This window comes from Beta vulgaris, chromosome 8 (assembly GCF_026745355.1).
Source record: "Beta vulgaris subsp. vulgaris cultivar EL10 chromosome 8, EL10.2, whole genome shotgun sequence".
Taxonomy (NCBI): Eukaryota; Viridiplantae; Streptophyta; class Magnoliopsida; order Caryophyllales; family Amaranthaceae; genus Beta; species Beta vulgaris.
Genome location: NC_079209.1, coordinates 18,248,954 through 18,260,257, shown reverse-complemented (window position 1 = coordinate 18,260,257; position 11,304 = coordinate 18,248,954).

Here is an 11,304-nt window from a genome sequence, read left to right as displayed (position 1 = left end):
GAAATCTCATTTCTGGTTCTCTTTTAATCAAAGCTGGGATTAAGTTATCTTTTGAATCTGATAAACTTGTATTAACCAGAAATGGTATTTTTGTGGGTAAAGGCTTTTGTAATGCTGGACTTTTTGTGTTGGATGTGGTTATTGATAATAACAATTCTACTGCTTCTGCTTATATTGTTGAGTCTGTTTCTTTATGGCATTCAAGACTAAGTCACGTGAATGTTGCCTCTATTAAAAGGCTAAAACAGCTTAGTTTTATTCCCGACTTTAGCAATACTTCTTTTGATAAATGTGAAGTGTGTAGAAGCTAAGCACCCAAAGAAAGCATTCAACAAAAAGGTGTCCCGTTCCTCTACTTTACTAGAGTTAGTCCATAGTAACTTAAGTGACTTTAAGAATTGCATGAGTAGGGGAGGAAAGAAATATTATATTACTTTTGTTGATGACTTTTCTCGTTATACTAAGGTTTATTTATTAGGTTCTAAGGATGAGGCAGAAGAGAAATTTCTTATCTATAAAGCCGAAGTAGAGAACCAATTGGACCTTAAGATTAAAAGGGTGAGATCAGATAGGGGTGGAGAATATGATGGTACTTCCCTTAAGAAATTTTGTGAATCTAATGGGATTATACATGAGGTTACAGCCCCTTATACTCTAGAACAAAATGGAATAACTGAGCGGAAAAATAGAACTCTTAAAGATATGATGAATGTCATGCTTATTAGTTCAGGTATGCCTACTAATATGTGGGGTGAGGCTATCCGTTCTGCTTGTTATGTCCTAAATCGAGTTCCCCATAAGAAATTAGATAAAACTCCCTCTGAATTATGGAAAGGCTTCAAGCCAAATTTGGGATACCTCAAAGTGTAGGGGTGTTTGGGGAAGATATGACTTCCTGACTTTCAAAGGAGTAAGATTGGACCTAAGACTGTGGATGGTATTTTTATTGGTTATGCATCTAATAGTGCTGCATATAGACTCATTCTTAAGGATGAATCTGGTTTTGGTCCAATTAGAGAGTCAAGAGATGTTGAATTTTTTGAGCATGTTTTTCCTATGAAAGTTAGTTTACAATCATGCTTGCCTGCTGCATCTTCTTATGTTTTGCATCGTGACATTGCATCATCTAGTGAGACCTTAGAACCTAGAAGGAGTAAGAGGGCTAGAACTGAGTCTAGCTTCGGACCTGATTTTATTACTACCATTCTAGCTGAGAAAGAGTGCTTAAATGAGCAAGTTATAAATGCTTTTGTGTTAGAAGAGAACCCGAGAACCTATGCTGAGGCCATGAGATCAGTAGACTCAAGTTTTTGGTTAGAGGCCATTAACAGTGAAATAGAGACTATTATGAGTAATAACACTTGAACTTTGTCAGACCTTCCTAGAGGTTGTAAGGCCCTAAGCAGCAGGTGGATCTTTACAAAGAAATGCAAACCTAATGGGTCATTAGACAAGTATAAGGCTAGACTTGTAGTTGGAGGGCATCGCCAAAAACAAGGTTTATACTTCTTTGATACTTATTCTCCTGTGACCAAGGTAGCCACCATTAGAGCTTTAATTGCACTTGCATCTATTCATGATTTAATTGTGCATCAAATGGATGTGAAAACTGCATCTCTGAATGGTGAGTTAAATGAGGAGATCTATGTGAAGCAACCTGAAGGATGTGAGGTTCCTAGTCAAGAGGACAAGGTATGCAAACTTATTAGATCTTTGTATGGTTTAAAACAAGCACCAAAACAATGGTATGATAAATTTCATCAAACTATTACTTCAGATGGTTTTTTGGTAAATGATTCTGATGCTTGTGTTTATTCCAAAGTTGATGAACTTGGTTGTGTTTTCATATGTCTATATGTGGATGATATGTTGATCTTTGGGACCAATATAGACGTAGTAAATGCACCTAAGAGTTTCCAAAATTCTTGCTTTGAGATGAAGGATTTAGGAGAGGCCGATGTTATTCTTGGAATAAAGATTACTAGAACTTCATATGGGATATCTTTAAATCAATCTCATTATATTGAGAAAATATTAAAGAAGTTTGATCAATTTGATTGTGTTCCTGTGAAAACCCCATATGATTCTAGTATTCATTTGAAAAAGAATAAAGGTGATAGTATATCACAAGAACAATATGCAAAAATAATTGGAAGTGTCATGTTCTTGATGAATTATACTAGACCTGATATAGCATATGCTGTTAGTAGATTGAGCAGATATACTCATAATCCTAATCAAGAGCACTGGGTTGCCTTGATTAGATTGTTGAAATATCTAAAAGGCACTATCAATTGGGGTCTACATTATCAAAGGACACCTTGTGTTCTTGAAGGATTTTGTGATGCTAATTGGGTGTCGGATAATGATGAGATTCAATCTACTAGCGGTTATGTTTTCACTATTGTTGGAGGAGCTATATCATGGAAATCATCAAAACAAACATGTATTGCCAAATCTACAATGGAATCTGAGTTTATTGCTTTAGAATTGGCAGGTCAAGAAGCTGAATGGATAAGGAGTTTGCTTGCTAATATTCCTTGTGGGGAAGCCAGCTCCATCAGTTTCTATGCGGTGTGACTCGCAAGCAGCAATTAGGGTAGCGAATAATCAAGCCTATAATGGAAAGAGAAGGCGTATTCGCTTAAGGCATGCCATAGTTAGAAATCTAATTAGAAATAATGTGTTGTCACTCGAGTATGTAAAATCAGAGAGGAATATTGCTGATCCTCTCACCAAAGGCCTTTGTAGAAAAATGGTGCTGGAGTCAGCACAAGGAATGGGTTTAAAGCCTATTGTGGAGTGAATTGTGATGGATAACCTTCTTAGGAATTCCTAAGTTCAAAGGGTCAAACGAAATCACAAAAGAACTCAAGTTATTATGTACTACTAACCATTCCTATTAACAAAAGTGATGTAGTATTAATCTACTGTCATATGTGTAAGGTAGAGCATAGAGCTCTTAATAAGTTCATAGCCTTATTTGAGGTGGTTTGTGACAGTACAAACTTGATGAACTTACCTATGTGAATGTGGGGGTTACGCCCAATCCCCTATGAGAGTCCGAAGGCTTAGGCTCTCTAGAGCATTCACGAGAATCCAGGCAAATTGTGGGGCACCTATATTATATTTGCGAGAAAGTTTCTTGATTTGAAAAGGTTGAGTGCGCAACTATGCTTTGCTATCTTCGTGAAAGGTTCAAAGAGAAATCTACCTCTTACGACAGTAAGACATATTTGTAAGCACTGAGTATCAATTCAAGTCCATAAGACATTGATACTTCAAAACTCAGTTTCTATTGCCCATATCATCTGTTTTGAGCCCTGTTTTTTCGTGTTTTCTTCTTTTGAATCATGTGGGGGATTGTTGGAGTTGTTTATAATGTTTTGCTTCAAAAGAAGTAAAAGAGTCTTGAAGTCCCTTGTCCCACATTGGAAATATAGTAAGGAGAGCTAAGGTTTATAAACCTGGCTCTTCCACTACTCTTTGAGTTGAGTAGCAATGAGGTTTTTAGTGGGCTTGTGGTGATGTGTGGTTACCACACGCGCTCGCCCGCCCGGACCAGGACCATGGGCCATGGGCTTTAGGCTTTGGGCTTTGTGGAATAAACTTAACTTAACTAAAGTTTTGGGTCACAAATTCTGTCACTTTTTCTTCCCTCCAAAGTGACCGTTTTTTTTGTCTTTTAGCTCTTGGCCTTTAGCTTTTGTCTTCTAGCTTTTGGCCTTTACCTTTTGTCTTCTGGCATTTGGCCTTTAGCTTTTGGATTTTTTCCTTTGGCCCTTTCCTTTGGCTTGTTAAATCTTCTATATATACAGAGGCTATTGTTGGATTCTTAGAGACACAGAAAATCAAAAAAACACTCTCTTCTTCTCTACTTCATTTCTCTTCCAAATTTCTGGGCAATATTCAAGATCGTTCTTAATCTGGTTTTCCAACAACACTGGAAATTCAGAAACCGTGTATCCCTGGAGATTGATTGCTGTGAGTCCGTGTGTTGTTACGGGGTAAATTCAACTTTAGGGCAGTGAGTTCTTCACGCGACGGTTATCAGATAAGTATAAGTCTTCTGTTAGCAGTTATTTGTTCCTACAACCCTCACCCCCCGTAGCCCAGAAATTCGAACAACAACACTGACGCAGCAGTGGAGCGAGTGGAGGAGAGAATTTTTGGCGAAGCTAGCGTTGTGCGACGCGACACTGACGCAGCAGTGCAGCAACGTAGGGAGTGGTGCAGCGAATTGAAGGGGATGGTGCAGCGAAGAAATAGAGGAGAGAGAATCTCCGACAAGCCTGGCAAATCGCCGGCGAATTGAAGGGGATGGTGCAGTGACGAAATAGAGGAGAGAGAATCTCCACAAGCCTGGCAAATCGCCGGCGAATTGAAGGGGATGGTGCAGCGAGGTCGGCGAAGAGAGAAGAATAAGGGAAAGGGGTTGGCAGAGAAAGGGGGCTGCGGCGGAGGGGGATGGGGGAGAGGGATGGGTGGGGGGTGCTACACCGGTGAACGAAGAGGGGGAGGGGGATAGGTGATGCGCCGGTGGGGAGGGGAGGGGTGGGGGCTGGGGTGGGGAAGGGGAGGGGTGGGGCTGGGGTGGGGGAGGGGGCTAGTGTAGGGGAGGCGGTGGGTTAGGGTTTAAGGTGATGTGCCGATGGGGGAGGGGGAAGGGTGGGGGCTGGGGTGGGGGAGCGCCGGTGGGGGAAGGGGAGGGGTGGGAGCTGGGGTGGGGGAGGGGGCTAGTGTAGGGGAGGGGGTGGGTTAGGGTTTACATTTTAGGGTTAGGTTTAGAATTTAGGGATTAGGGTTCTGTACTATCCCGAAAATTTAAATTTTCTTAAATTATATAATAATAATTAGTGGCTAAATTTTTCCTTTAATCATAAGTTATTATTGAAATTTTGTTACTCTATGTTACATTAAATAATTGTATTAGCTAAAGCAAGAAAAGAAATAATAAAATTAACCACTAAAGCTTTGCAACTACTACTACTCTAATATTAGAACAATTAATGCTATTAAGGATAAAAAGGAAAAGGAAAAGAGAAAGAAAGGAAAAAGAAATAAAAAGTAATGAAAATAAAATATAAGAAAAATAAAATAAAAATGAATAACAAAACAATGAAACAGTAGCTTTCTTCTCCATCTCGGTTTTTCTTCACAAAATGACCCACCCATGAATTTCCAACCCTAAAATGATTTATTTTGCACAAACAAACTCAACCTCCATTAAAAACCACAATTCAATCTAAACCCATCCAAAAATCTGATATTTATCAAATCAACCCACCAAAATTTCAGTTTATTCATCAAATCAACCCACCAAAATTCAGAAAATTCAACCCCAACCATGGCTATAAATAGCCATGATTTCTCCACCATTATCACTCACTCACAACTCCAATTAAATCCTCGCCGGAAAACCACCACCTTCGCCGGAAAAACGCCTCCATAAACACCCCTCAAAGCTTCTATATTTTCGCACCACAACTCTCTCTCCTCAGTTTTTATTTCGTTCGACCACCACCACCCTTCGACCCGAACACCGCCGACGCACCACCCTCGCAGAGCTGCTGCACTTCCGCGCCTCCTGTGCGCCACCACCTCGGCACCACACCGCTACCTTCTCTCTCCTTCTTTCGCCCTTCTTCTTCTTTTCTCTCGCGTCCATCACTCTCTCTCATGTTTCCCTCTCTCTCCTCCTTGCGCCGACGAGCCACCCAGAACCGTCGGTTTCCGCGCCTCCCACCGCGAAGCCTCGCCGCTGCCGCAGGACCCCACGCCGCAGCCAACCTCTTTCCTCCCTCCCCTGTTTTCGTGACTGCTCAGTTGAGCAAGTGAGGTATGAAACTACCTCTTACTGTTATTTTAATCATTGACTTCCCTTTTATACTTTGAGCCCAAGTATAACTCATCTTTAGTTAACTATAATATGGGCCTAAAATTTGATTTTAGTTTTAGTTAAACCAATCAACAAAATTCTTATGCTTAATTTGTTAGGCTTAATAAATGTTTCATAGTTGAGTTAATTTACTTAGTATTATGAATTTTACGATAAGCTTGCTTAAGATAACTAAAATTATTTTACAACTTGTTGAGGATAATTTACTTAATGTACATAATAATAACTAAAGGTCAATTGTTAAAAGAAATCGAATATTTACATTTTTGTTGCGTCGTTTCATGGTTAGATTAAACGTAAAGGATATTACAGCCTTCCCCGGCTTTCAAGGTTATTAAGCAGGAATCGAGGTAACATCTATTGCTAACACCCACGATCCCCTTCAAAATGTGTTTGTGAAATGATGTTTATAATTATGTTAAGGATTTTGCAATGTGAATCTTATATGGATTGTGGGATTAACTTGTTTTTGAATGAGTTTCGTAAATGATGATCTTATGAGTTTTGATGCTCAAGTATGATTGATGAAAGATCTATGGCTTATGCCGATGAATGCTAAACGAACGAAACATGATAAATAAAAGTGAAAGAGGTTCTGGCAGTATAATGTTACGCTTATCTACTTTTGGTATGCACGTACCTTCGCACCCGCCGTACACCCGAAAAGGGAGCTGGGCTCCTTGAGGGGTACCGCATGCTATTTTGGTGCGAGCGGTATATCCAAAAAGGGAGCGGGGCTCCTTGAGGATCATCGCATGGTGGTGTATCCAAAAAGGGAGCTGGGCTCCTTGAGGATCATCACATGGTGGTGTACCCAAAAAGGGAGCTGGGCTCCTTGAGGGTCATCACATGGTATACTCGCCAGTTACCAAGCTAAAAGATGAAAAGATAATGGGAACTTATGAAGTATCGGATGCTATTCATAAATGTTTACTTTGCTATTATTTCTTTACGAATTTGAAATATGTTTTACTATATTCTCTTCTCCCTGTTTGCAAATAAAATGAATTGAAATGAATTTACGTTGTTAGGGTAGTATGTTACTGAGCTTCGGCTCATGGTGTTTTGTTTTCTGTTTTAGGTATGAGCATAGCCATTGCAAGTGCGCTGTTAATAAGGATCATAATCAAGGGAAAGTGTGCGGTATCTGGTGTTGGAGAAATTATTATTATTATTTGGGTCGAGTATTTATGTATAGTTATCAAGGACTATTTAAGGTTGCATTGTATCAGTGGGCCATATCCCACAAGCTTAAGTTCCATTTCCGCTACTAAGTATGAGCAATTGTGTTTAATTAAGGTTATGAATTTTCGGGGCGTTACAGAGTGGTATCAGAGCTGAAACCTAGCCGGAAGTGCGGAGTAATAGACTTTGCACCGCCTAGGTACGATCATTTGGGAAATTAGATATTGATAGAGTCGAGGTTAATAAACGACCATTTGGGTAATAGAATCCAAGAAATGAGATGATGAATGGAAAATGTATGAGGATTATGTCTAGGTATGTCCTTTGGGAGTTAGGCATTGAGACACTTGAGGTTAATTTATCACTATTTGAGTTAATGATGGAGAGACTATGACATGAGATGCTGAATGAATAATTAATGAGGTTCTGCCTAGGTATGGATTTTATGGAGAATTAGATGTTGAGTGGCTCGAGGATAAGTTGATGGCTATTAAGTAATAGAGACTAATGACTTGTGAATAACCTTTTGAAGCATGAGTGGGTATATCTCACATCAAAGTAAGACACAAAAAGGGTTCAACGAGATAACATAGAGAATACTTGGAGATATCGCGATGCATGAACTTTTGGATGATAAAAAGGTTAAGTATAAGGAAATATAAATATCTAAGATTAACTATATTGTGAACATTATCGAAGTTGTAACTTGGGATCGATTTTATTTTATGAAGATTCGTGCGAGTATCTCTTAATTAGGAAAAACAAATTTTCAAGGGAAATTAGGATTTTTACTTGAGGAATTAGAAACTAAGTAGCCCCATTGCAGTCATGAAAATTTTGAGTTTTTACAGTTGAAGTACGTTATAATGTGACGTGAACTAGTATTGGGTGTTATGGTTTTTGTTGAACAGCGAATTAAGATTTTTAAGTGAAACATTAATTTAAGAAGTTAGACAAATTATTAAGCTTGAAGGAATAAGGATGTGCCATTTGGAGATATAATAACTACCTGGATTATAACTAGGAAATAAGCATTTGGACGTCGAAAGAAATTTTGAGAAGTTCTTAACTATTAAGGTCATCATATTTTGAAAATTTTTGAACGATACATCTTGTATTTGGAGAACTAGGTATAACACCTTGTGACGATGATAATTACTTAGTATGGTTATTCAGATAAGTTTGGGAATGTGTAATAGATAATTCTTCGTGCTCAGATTGATACGGAAGATGACATGTTGCGATGAATGTGGAGAAAATTGAAGTTGGGATAAACAGTAAATGCTATTTGGGTTTGATAAAGCGAGCAATGACCCCTGTGCATATCAGGTAAATGTATAATTAGGTTGGAAATATGATACAACATTGTTAAGAAAATAGATGCTTAGCCTTGGGACAGTGATAATCAAACAGGTTTGATAAGACGACTGAAATTAAGGATATGTGAATAAGAAATAGAAAATTTGAGGTTTTAGGAATAAATTATTAGATGATATTATTATAATTTTGATGATTTCAAAAGTCTGACAAAGTGCATGCTATAAGATGATGGATGGTGAAAAGGTAAAGGACATACGGATGTGTGCAAGGAATAGTTAAGCCATTGGGAAATTATAAACTAAGGACTGGTTCGATTAATAAATATGGGCTAAAGATTTCTCTAATTGGGTGGATCGAGTAGTAATTGTGTTAATGATTTTGGAATTCATGGAAATTGATTTTTGGAAATTTGACATATCTTTAGGATGGTGAAGTTGCTTTGAGATTATATGACTGTTAGATGTAGAGAATTAAATGACGAACAAAATTGTGATAAGGGTATTAAGCGAAGATAGTACATGAACCCAAACTCTTACTTGAATGATGAAGGACCTTATTGGATAAAAAAAAAAATCATTAATGCATATGTTGAAGGAAGAAAGAAAGTACAACCAAATCACGTATAAGCAATGCTTACCTTACCAACCCTATCTCGAGATATTCTCAAAGCCATCAAATTCAATGATATTCTTGAGTAATGGTATAATACTAGTTCTGATTAGTGATAAGTCGTTAATAATTGAATTTTAGATATAAGTTTGATGCCTTAGAAATACTGATAGAACCATATGTAAATATGTACATGCTTTAGATCATAATAAAAAGATGAGTAACTTAGTACAAATGAATATTTTTCTGTGACCAAAGAAATGTGTTATGCAAGGTTTTGAAATCCAATCTGCTGACTAATTGTATTATGAAATTTCAAATATGAAAATTTTAAGCGAGTCAACGAAATAGCTTATCGTTTAGCGCTGCCGACAGATTTGGATAGGGTCCACAATGTCTTTCATGTGTCAATGCTGAGAAGATACATACTAGATCCTAATCATGTGATTCGATACGAACCCCTAGAGCTTAGAAATGACCTAACATATGATGAAAGACCGATTGAAGTTCTCGATCGATGAGAAAAAAAAAGCAACTTGAGAATCGAGTAATCCCTATGGTAAAAGTCCTATGGGCTAACCATTCGTCGTCAGAAGCCGTTGGGAAGTATAAGATCAAATGAAAACGAAATTCCCTCACCTCTTTGCTTAGATGATGATTCTGCAAAGTCACTCATAATATGCATGTGAATATTTGACTTAGAAATTATGTGCTTGCATATATGTATATATGAGTAAATGAGAATATGATTATTGGCTATCATTACCAAGTTTCGTCTCGAGGACGAAACTTTTTCTCAGGGGGAGAGGATGTAATATCCCGAAAATTTAAACTTTCTTAAATTATATAATAATAATTAGTGGCTAAATTTTTCCTTTAATCATAAGTTATTATTGAAACTTTGTTACTCTATATCCACGTAATAATAATTAATTCATTAAATAAATAAATATTGCAAATAATAACAAATTATGTTAGATTAAATAATTGTATTAGCTAAAGCAAGAAAAGAAATAATAAAATTAACCACTAAAGCTTTGCAACTACTACTACTCTAATATTAGAACAATTAATGCTATTAAGGATAAAAAGGAAAAGGAAAAGGAAAAGAGAAAAGAAAGGAAAAAGAAATAAAAAGTAATGAAAATAAAATAAAAGAAAAATAAAATAAAAATGAATAACAAAACAATGAAACAATAGCTTTCTTCTCCATCTCGGTTTTTCTTCACAAAATGACCCACCCATGAATTTCCAACTCTAAAATGATTTATTTTGCACAAACAAACTCAACCTCCATTAAAAACCACAATTCAATCTAAACCCATCCAAAAATCTGATATTTATCAAATCAACCCACCAAAATTTCAGTTTATTCATCAAATCAACCCACCAAAATTCAGAAAATTCAACCCCAACCATGGCTATAAATAGCCATGATTTCTCCACCATTATCACTCACTCACAACTCCAATTAAATCCTCGCCGAAAAACCACCACCTTCGCCGGAAAAACGCCTCCATAAACACCCCTCAAAGCTTCCATATTTTCGCACCACAACTCTCTCTCCTCTGTTTTTATTTCTTTCGGCCACCACCACCCTTCGACCCGAACACCGCCGACGCACCACCCTCGCAGAGCTGCTGCACTTCCGCGCCTCCTGTGCGCCACCACCTCACCACCACACCGCTACCTTCTCTCTCCTTCTTTCGCCCTTCTTCTTTTCTCTCGCGTCCATCACTCTATCTCATGTTTCCCTCTCTCTCCTCCTTGCGCCGACGAGCCACCCTGAACCGCTGGTTTCCGCGCCTCCCACCATGAAGCCTCGCCGCTGCCGCAGGACCCCACGCCGCAGCCAACCTCTTTCCTCCCTCCCCTGTTTTCGTGACTGCTCAGTTGAGCAGGAGAGGTATGAAACTACCTCTTACTGTTATTTTAATCTTTGACTTCATAGTTTTAGTTAACTATAATATGGGCCTAAAATTTGATTTTAGTTTTAGTTAAACCAATCAACAAAATTCATATGCTTAATTTGTTAGGCTTAATGAATGTTTCATAGTTGAGTTAATTTACTTAGTATTATGAATTTTACGATAAGCTTGCTTAAGATAACTAAAATTATTTTACAACTTGTTGAGGATAATTTACTTAATGTACATAATAATAAAAAGGTCAGTTGTTAAAAGAAATCGAATATTTACATTTTTGTTGCGTCGTTTCATGGTTAGATTACACGTAAAGGATATTACAGCCTTCCCCGGCTTTCAAGGTTATTAAGCAGGATTCGAGGTAAC